Source organism: Gadus macrocephalus, chromosome 23, assembly GCF_031168955.1.
Source record: "Gadus macrocephalus chromosome 23, ASM3116895v1".
Classification (NCBI taxonomy): domain Eukaryota; kingdom Metazoa; phylum Chordata; class Actinopteri; order Gadiformes; family Gadidae; genus Gadus; species Gadus macrocephalus.
This window is the reverse complement of record NC_082404.1, coordinates 19880360-19890761: the sequence shown is the minus strand read 5'-3', so window position 1 is coordinate 19890761 and position 10402 is coordinate 19880360. Positions and strand designations below refer to the sequence as shown.

Below are 10402 nucleotides of genomic sequence, written 5' to 3'. Positions count from 1 at the left end.
CTTCTGTAGCCTTTGTGACCTAACCCTAACCCTATGTTTGTGGCTATATCGTAATTTTCCAGATCAATATTGTAAATAAGAAACTGTTCTTAATGTTTTATCTGGAAAAATAAAGGTTAAATAAAAAAAATAAGAATAAAGATTTGCAGGCCTCCCCTTGTTGTTGTTGTTGTATGTTTGTGTTGGTTCGGCCTCTGTGTATAAATCCACCACGTTTACGTTTGTAGGCTTTGTGTCTGTAAAGCCATGAGAGAAAAGTATATGAATTGGGAAAGCACAGGATTAACAAGCATAGAAAGTGATTATGAATTCTGTGATTCTGAAATCGGCACCGCGATCGTGTAACCAGACAAGAGAGATCCTCGGAAGGAAAATGAAAGTCAATACTAAGCTAGTGAGACTAACCCTAACCCTAACCCTAATACTAAGCTAGTGAGACTAACCCTAACCCTAAGATTTAGGAACACGTTTGATATATCCAACGAACACTACGCATTTATCCACTTCTACTTCATCAGATCACACACACCGCTGCGCGTCATGTAGCATTTGTGGCTGCTCGGGTCAGAGAGAAGAGATTGGCCTCAGGACAAGAGTGTATCTGAAGGCTCCGGAGGCCAGCCGCACTCAGGCGCTAAATTAACTGCTTGTTGTAGACACAAATCTTACCGGACCTGCGTCATAGCTAGGAGGCATGGGCCTGTGTGTGCGTGTGTGTCGCCAGTTCGAAACTACATTTTTGGTAATTGGCCGAGAATGGGGAATAACCCTGCAAGGACGCTGATCCTAACTGGTCCTGACGAGGGTTGGTTGGTTTGAATGTTGCTGAACTGGAGGCACTAGATCACAATACATGGGTCACGATCCAATTTGCATAACGATACATTGTGATACGATACAAATTGCGCAGCCTTACAATATTCCTACGTCATTTATGCATTAACAGAGATGAAAATGTAGACAGAACTTGCTCTGTACCATCTCATACCATTTGTATGACCATTTATACAAAAGTACGTTGAGGGTGACCATCTTCAAGGAAGTCATTGGATAATTATAGTGTCATTTGTATTTGCTTGATACATGATTAATAATTGAGCAAGATTGATAACTGCAAAGATGAAACAGAAAATCGTGAAGCTTTCCATATAAAAATATAAATACTTTGTAGCATTGTCTCGATATAATATTGAGTGCAGAATATCGCTCCCAGTTTCCCCAACCGCAAACTAGAGTGTGGTGTAGTTTGCTACAGATCTTAGAAAAGTTATTTTCTTACTGGTCACGTGTCTATACTATTGCATGCATGTCCACTGACAACAGACAACGGACAACTTGTACATCTGAAGGGGGATATTATCAGGCCTTGCATGGTGGTTCCTGACTTGGTAGTTTGTACTGGGATCTATTTATTCACGTATGAACATGCTTAAGGGCACAAGGGAAGCATGGGTGTGTGTCTCCTTTGGATGACCGACCTGCTGAGAGAAGTGGACTGGAAAGGATCTTAAATCTCTTAGAAAATTAAAAGTTAGATCAATTAAGGTAAGCCTGGCGTAGCTCTTCTGTCCCCGGAGAATGATCTCCCCCCCTGCAGCAGATTATAACAAACCACAGCGGGACTGGGGAGTCTTAAGGCAAATCTAACTCGAAAGAAGGGTCTGAAATTGTAATACTCTCTACTGATCTTTTTATATTGACCTATATTACGGAAACATGTTTCAGACAGAGACACTATTAATCAATTTGGAGATTTTCTTACAGTATTAAAGTATCAGCAGACCCGTCACTCGGTGTTTAAGACCGCAGCCAGTAATACTTGTTACACAGTTAATACCAAGCCGGTCCGTACCCAACAGAGCATTGGCAGAGGAGAACATTTGAGATGAAAACACAAATGATATGCTAGGGGAGACACACGAGTGTTCTCTCCCTCTCACACACATAAACATACTCTTACATACATACAGACACACATCCTCTCTCTCTCACACACATACAAACACACACACACACACACACAGACACACCCACGCACACAAACACACACCCACACCCCCCCACACACACACACAAACACACACCCACACCCCCCTCCACACACCCACACAAATCACACACAAACACTCATGCACTCTCACACTCACAAGCGTAAGTGTTAAACCAGAACAGATGTTAATTGAAATCCAGATGAAGCTCTGACTGACTCACTGTGCATGTGACATGCTGCAGGAAACCAAGAGTCTTGAATGAGACGTGATTCATTGTTGGTGACTAGATAGAAATACTACAATACAATTATATAAGTAGAAGAATATTAATAGAGCTCGCTATTTGTTATTGTTAATCTATCTCACCTTAGTTTCTGCACAGGGATGAATGAAGTTAAGTATCCATTAATCCATCAATATTTTATCTGTCTATCTATCAATACATCTATCATTGATAGATGTATAGGTCACTGTATTCATTGTTGACCATTCAAACATAACAATGTTAAATAATTACTTAATGAGGCACAGGTATAGAACCATGACCGGAACACTATAAAGTAATATCTTTGCCTATCAACAGGTGTACAGAAGAGCACCACACCATCAAAGGTGTTTCTCATGAATCCAAGAGTTTGTGCATGGCTGAAAAAGGATTAGGGTAGAGTAGAGTATGGTATGCCAAATAAATAATGACTGTGTCTTGCATTCCCCTGGGTTAAATCCCAACATTGCACTTGCGATTATGAAGCCCACTCCCACACATTCAACAAAGCATGCATGGCTCAGAGATCAGGGAAGGAAAGCCAACCGATTAATAGATTTCAAGGAAACATGTTAACAGTTTATTATTCAGTTTCATTGTTCTACATGTTGGATTTTGCATACAGACCTAAATCCAATTGTAAAAAGATAGCACAATGCATGGAAATCAGAGGTGTTTTGTGATGTTATTTTCACAATTTTCAAATGCACCTATTTTTCTCACCAATGTAGCCAACACTTTCGCATCGTTTTCCCCCGTGGCAAAATTAATTGCAATGTGCCTTTACACTTTTGCCACGTAGCGGTGAAGCTATTGTTGTGAGGAGGTTCGACAGCAGCCCTGTTAACTGTCACAGCCGCCCCTTCTTGCTGTTTGACATCTATCGATAAAGATCTGCGCAATGCATCGCTGATAGCTGATCGAAATCAACGAAACGAGCTTTTATTCTGTAAAGACGTTGGCACACATGCGAGCAGCATATGTTTTGGACACGTTTCGGTCGGTGGAGGAAACGCAGAGAGAGAGCTGCGGGCGGACACCTGTGTACTGTGTGATCCAGTGACCGTCATATGCAACAGTCGCCATCCCGAACCCTTTGTCTCTTGTATCATGAACGAATGATGAAAAAACATTGGTGTGATGAAGATGAAAAGTTAAATGTTGAAATCACTTACAGAGGATCAGATGAAACTGGATGACCGCCAGTGATGCTGCAGTCTCGTGGAATCACGCTATCCCTCACAATAAAGAGCGACGGGGCAGATGATGATGCTGCTGGCTATGGGAGCGCAAACTTCCTCGAACACCTGTCTGTCTTTGCGTGACGCTCGCTACTGTGTGCGGGATTTTTTCCATCCCCCCACCCCTCTCCCGTTATTCTCCCTTCAAAGAAAAGCAAAGCCCGGGCACCGTGGAGTCACGAGGTTTGTATCACGGTTGAGGATGGCGCAACGGCATCGAGGCGAGGGAATTAATAACAACTTTAGTTTCTCAACGTGTTTGCATGACACACACACACACACACACACACACACACACACACACACACACACACACACACACACACACACACACACACACACACACACACGTTCGAGTTTTAACATGGTCAGCCAAAACAAACACATCGGGACATATGCACGCGTCATTGAGCATGACTCGCCTTGCTTCCCCCTCCCCAACAATATGCAGCAAGGCTGTTGATCCCATCTTAATTTACTCTATCGGCACCTGAATCGGCACCTGAATGAGCCAATCACAACGCTCCAAAATGACATTGCAAGTCTGCTGGACACGCCTGCTGTTGGTTGGCTTAGCGGCGTATGGAAGACAACCTCGCCTCCTCATCGAGTCTGCCGGTTCATTCTTAAAGTCGTCTCTCTAGTAGGGATAACCCGGCAGGCGAGGGGTGGGATCCAGATGCATCGTTTATTCGAAGACTCCCCGCTTTTTGTTATCGCGTCAGATATGGTAGCATTCAAAGGGAAAGGGATTGATGTCAGTGTTAAACGTGGTTTATGTAAAGCGATTGCTTCTTCAGCAACAAAAGCACAATGCGAGTTATATTTTGAGGAAGTGGACCAAAGACTGTGAGATGCGATTGCCAGTGGGGCAGGGCTCCATAATGACTTGACGTGTGACTGTGAGGCCATGGGTCTGCATAGAGGAATCGACCTATGCGCAAGCATTTACTTTGAGCAAGCATTTACTATGAGCAAGCATTTACTATGAGCATGACACTTTCAAACACCGAAACAACTTCGGCTGCCTGATGGTAAAGATTGAATCTAATTGATTAATATGTTCAAATTTCTTTATTGTAAGCTTAAATCCAAAATATGATGTTAGGAAAGTGCTTAAAGGGATTAGATTTCTAGGCATAGCAATATGCATTATTAACCCTGCTTGTGACCCACAAGCAGTGACCAGAACCTTTATTTAAATCTTTACAGCAAACAGACAAAAAAACTCCAAAAGCCTTATTGTTGTTACTAAAACAACAAAACAGCCCATTTCAACAATTTCCCGTTCCATGTTCTAAATCCCAGCAGGAACCCAGCGTAGGTCCTTTCAGTGGAAGGTATTAACGAGAAGTGGCCCACACACGTCCACCACACAAATGCTTCTCATCATCGTTGGAGTTAATCCAACAAGCCTCTGGTCACAGGCCCATGCATCTGCCAGCCACCCCAGCCCAGCGGGTTAGGGTAAAGCACGAGTAAGCCTGCATTGTTATCCTGCTGGATTCAATATTAATATGTACACTGACCTGCTCTATTGGGGCAAATAATGGATGCATTTTTCCAAGATTGATGTTCCATGTACATTTGTTGAAATGCTGAGATGTAGTCCCGGCCAAGAATAATTGGCCATATTTATGTTCATACTCACTGTGTCCTTTTTTTTTTTTTATAAGAACTTGGAATTGTTTATATTGCACCTTTTACATTTTTAAATTCTTGAATTGTTCTTAGCCTCATATCTAAGTTTCTGTATGTTTGATAAAAAACATCTGCTGGAGCTAGATACCTATAGGCGAAGATGTTATTGGTTCCTTTTTCATTATACAGCCAGCAGAGGGGTAAGTCATTATGGACACACACATGTCATCCCCCCCACACACACACACACTCACCATGGTACTGTATTATAAAATATTTTTTATGCATGAAGTCTGCTTAAGACAGACATTCAGACAGAGGTGTTGCTCGCTGGTCATCACTGAAGCAAAGCGACCAGTGTAAGACTGTCTGTCTGTTGACATGACAGACAGTCTTACACCGACAGCTGAAGGTATGACAGCTGAAGCCATCCACGTCTCACTTTAATTTACTCTCAGGATCTTGTGAGAGCACAGAATGCTGTGTTTTGATGTGAAGAAGATCTCTGTCATATATCCACATATTTCTCGGAGATCAGAGCTCCCCCAGGAGGAACACACACTCATTTAATCAAAGAGTTAAGTAGGAGAAACAAACACACGTGTCTGTTGTTACCCTGACAAAGTGACGGCACTCTGGGGAAGTTAGCCCCCCATCGTGTCCCTGTGGTACCCCGTGGTGTCGGTCTACGGGAGGGAGAGGGAGTTAGGGGAGTTGGCCCTCCATCGTGTCCCTGTGGTACCCCGTGGTGTCGGTCTGGGGAGGGAGAGGGAGTTAGGGGAGTTGGCCCCCCATCGTGTCCCTGTGGTACCCCGTGGTGTCGGTCTGTGGGAGGGAGGGGGAGTTAGGAGAGTTGGCCCTCCATCGTGTCCCTGTGGTACCCCGTGGTGTCGGTCTGGGGGAGGGAGGGGGAGTTAGGGGAGTTGGCCCCCCATCGTGTCCCTGTGGTACCCCGTGGTGTCGGTCTGGGGGAGGGAGGGGGAGTTAGGGGAGTTGGCCCTCCATCGTGTCCCTGTGGTACCCCGTGGTGTCGGTCTGGGGAGGGAGGGGGAGTTAGGGGAGTTGGCCCCCCATCGTGTCCCTGTGGTACCCCGTTGGTGTCGGTCTGGGGGAGGGAGAGGGAGTTAGGGGAGTTGGCCCCCCATCGTGTCCCTGTGGTACCCCGTGGTGTCGGTCTGGGGGAGGGAGAGGGAGTTAGGGGAGTTGGCCCCCCATCGTGTCCCTGTGGTACCCCGTGGTGTCGGTCTACGGGAGGGAGAGGGAGTTAGGGGAGTTGGCCCCCCATCGTGTCCCTGTGGTACCCCGTGGTGTCGGTCTACGGGAGGGAGAGGGAGTTAGGGGAGTTGGCCCTCCATCGTGTCCCTGTGGTACCCCGTGGTGTCGGTCTGGGGAGGGAGAGGGAGTTAGGGGAGTTGGCCCCCCATCGTGTCCCTGTGGTACCCCGTGGTGTCGGTCTGGGGAGGGAGAGGGAGTTAGGGGAGTTGGCCCCCCATCGTGTCCCTGTGGTACCCCGTGGTGTCGGTCTGGGGGAGGGAGAGGGAGTTAGGGGAGTTGGCCCCCCATCGTGTCCCTGTGGTACCCCGTGGTGTCGGTCTACGGGAGGGAGAGGGAGTTAGGGGAGTTGGCCCTCCATCGTGTCCCTGTGGTACCCCGTGGTGTCGGTCTGGGGGAGGGAGAGGGAGTTAGGGGAGTTGGCCCCCCATCGTGTCCCTGTGGTACCCCGTGGTGTCGGTCTACGGGAGGGAGAGGGAGTTAGGGGAGTTGGCCCTCCATCGTGTCCCTGTGGTACCCCGTGGTGTCGGTCTGGGGGAGGGAGAGGGAGTTAGGGGAGTTGGCCCCCCATCGTGTCCCTGTGGTACCCCGTGGTGTCGGTCTGGGGGAGGGAGAGGGAGTTAGGGGAGTTGGCCCCCCATCGTGTCCCTGTGGTACCCCGTGGTGTCGGTCTGGGGAGGGAGAGGGAGTTAGGGGAGTTGGCCCTCCATCGTGTCCCTGTGGTACCCCGTGGTGTCGGTCTGGGGGAGGGAGAGGGAGTTAGGGGAGTTGGCCCTCCATCGTGTCCCTGTGGTACCCCGTGGTGTCGGTCTGGGGAGGGAGAGGGAGTTAGGGGAGTTGCTTGCCAGTCATCGGTGAAGCAGTGCAACAAGCATAAGACTGTCAGTCTGTCTGTCTGTTGGGAATCATATAACGTTTCTAACGAAAATAAGATCCCAATCAAATCAGGTTCAACAATTTACCCAGCACTGCAATCTCAGATGATTTCAACACTACGATGTATGTGCAGCCTGCCTCTTCATATGTTTATGTATATTTTTTCTTTATGTGTGTGTGAGACCGCAGGGTTTCTTGTATGTGCCTACATTTAAGCAGGACATTCCTAAGTTGTACAGCCATAGCATGCTGACCCCTATTCAGTGGAATGAGCTACGATTAGCTCAGTAAACCACATGTGGTTGAGCTGGAACAGGTCAGCAACACAGGCAAGCCTGCCTTCTCTTCCTGCCTGGCCCCGCGCAGACATTAAGCTTCCGTGTGTGTGTGTGTGTGTGTGTGTGTGTGTGTGTGTGTGTGTGTGTGTGTGAGAGACATGGGGGGTGACATGGGGGGTGGACATGGGGGGGGGGGACATGGGGGGGGAGACATGGGGGGTGACATGGGGGGGGGACACGCCGACTCAACATGACTAATGGATGAGCAGCCGCGGCGCCGTGGGAGATAACGCGTCCACCAACTAAACAAACAGTGAGTCACCTGTTGCCTTGTTCTTTAGCAGTGTGGGCGTGGGGGAAGAAAGAGAGACAGACAGACGGACGGACGGACAGACGGACGGACGGACGGACGGACAGACGGACAGACAAATCTGTCGAAGACCAATTTGTGCATCTCCACCTAATGTCTTGAGTTGCTGGAAAGGGAAGGAGCAGGGAAGCTATTCTCCTGTTCCATTCAATAAAAAAGCTCTAGGCCACAGTAATGAGTCAGAACAGGAGCCAGGCGAAAATACACTCATAATTACAAACAACTGTCTTAACTCTGTTTGGTCCACTGCCTGTCACCCATCATGACGTTACCTAATGCCTGGCCTGTGGAGACTCATATTTGGCTTCATGGAAACCTTCACAGACCACAGGTAGAACTATTAACATTCAATGGTGAATAATCTCTCAAATAAACTCTTACCACATGTTTTATGATATTGTGTTATATTATGCAACCCTAACCCACCATTCTGTCTCAACCCCCTCCATACACTGTTGCTGTTGGAGCTACTGACCAAATAGGTTAAGTTTCCTTGGCCAACCGACCAACACATCATATGGCACTTCATTAAACATGAGGCCATTAATAATGTTGAATAATAATTCCTGTTCCAGCGCTGAGGAACCCCAACATGTCCTGCGCTGCGGCTGTCAGAGCCTCCTGCCTCCTGCCTCAGAGCCTCCTGCCCCAGAGCCTCCTGCCCCTCCTGCCTCCTGCCCCAGAGCCTCCTGCCTCAGAGTCTCCTGCCTGAAGAGTTCATTTGACCAGCTCTCCACTGCCTGGTTCTCTGCCAGCCGTCACCGGGCCCCAGCTCTCCGCTGCCTGGTTCTCTGCCAGCCGTCACCGGGCCTGTTCTGCCTGTTCTGTTTGGATCATTTCTCATTGAGGGTACGGATCAGAACAACATTTGAACGATGTTCCTCCTCCTCCACTCGCTAACTGTTTCAAGCTGGACAGATGAATGGATGGATGGGATATATGATTATACACAGCACTTCTATTTCCATACCTAAGATATGAAATACAACAGAGCAGCATGAATCCCTGAGATGTAGCTGGATAAGTGAGGATGATTTTATGAGCTGCACACGATACACACTTGCTAATTAGAGATTGGATGTAATGACCTTGTAATTCTAAGTAAACGCACTAATGCGGTTTAAGTCAATTACAGTGTTGAAATGATGATGGGAGTAATCATAGAAGATGAAAGGTGTTTAGTACAGTCTACAGAGACCTTCTCTGCATTAAAACAATAGTATCTTTACACTTTGGCCTATAGCATGTGACCTGTCTACATGTGTTAAGGCTGTGGCAATAAAGTGGGAAAAAAAACTATATTTGCAATATTTTAAATCATGGGGAGATGGGAACGGACATGGTGTTCCTATTGATAAATGTCCAGGAACATCAGTTTGACGTTGAACGCAAAGGACAGTGAAGGGCTGCAAGAGCAGGAGCAGGGTGAAGGGCACCCTGCTCACAGTGTTAGCACTGTGAGCAGGGTGAGACACTGTTAGCACTATGAGCAGGGTGAGACAGTGTTAGCACTGTGAGCAGGGTGAGACACTGTTAGCACTGTGAGCAGGGTGAGACACTGTTAGCACTGTGAGCAGGGTGAGACACTGTTAGCACTGTGAGCAGGGTGAGACACTGTTAGCACTGTGAGCAGGGTGAGACACTGTTAGCACTATGAGCAGGGTGAGACACTGTTAGCACTGTGAGCAGGGTGAGACACTGTTAGCACTATGAGCAGGGTGAGACACTGTTAGCACTATGGGCAGGGTGAGACACTGTTAGCACTATGAGCAGGGTGAGACACTTAGCACTGTGAGCAGGGTGAGACACTGTTAGCACTGTGAGCAGGGTGAGACACTGTTAGCACTGTGAGCAGGGTGAGACACTGTTAGCACTATGAACAGGGTGAGACACTTAGCACTGTGAGCAGGGTGAGACACTGTTAGCACTGTGAGCAGGGTGAGACACTGTTAGCACTATGAGCAGGGTGAGACACTGTTAGCACTGTGAGCAGGGTGAGACACTGTTAGCACTATGAGCAGGGTGAGACACTGTTAGCACTGTGAGCAGGGTGAGACACTGTTAGCACTATTCAAATTCAAATTCAAAAAAACTTTATTTGTCCCCAGGGGGCAATTGAGGGCACATAGCAGCAGCATTACAAAGGACAGGGCCATGTCCAAACAAAAACAAACAAAAACAAACACAGCTTCACCATGGGCAGGGTGAGACACTATGAGCAGGGTGAGACACTGTTAGCACTGTGAGCAGGGTGAGACAGTGTTAGCACTGTGAGCAGGGTGAGACACTGTTAGCACTATGAGCAGGGTGAGACACTGTTAGCACTGTGAGCAGGGTGAGACAGTGTTAGCACTGTGAGCAGGGTGAGACACTGTTAGCACTATGAGCAGGGTGAGACAGTGTTAGCACTGTGAGCAGGGTGAGACACTGTTAGCACTATGGGCAGGGTGAGACACTATGAGCAGGGT

The 10402-nt window shown here is 47.7% G+C and overlaps 1 protein-coding gene across 1 annotated transcript in view; it reads right to left on the bottom strand.

The window, feature by feature from the left end:
- The window catches only part of LOC132452359 (WAS/WASL-interacting protein family member 3-like), an 8640-nt gene extending 8547 nt beyond the window's left edge, over positions 1 to 93 (bottom strand). The window contains exon 1 of the mRNA XM_060044938.1: positions 1 to 93. This exon is cut by the window's left edge and continues 435 nt beyond it. The gene's annotated coding sequence lies outside the window, so the exon portion shown is untranslated.
- Between the last annotated feature and the right edge of the window lie 10309 nt (positions 94 to 10402).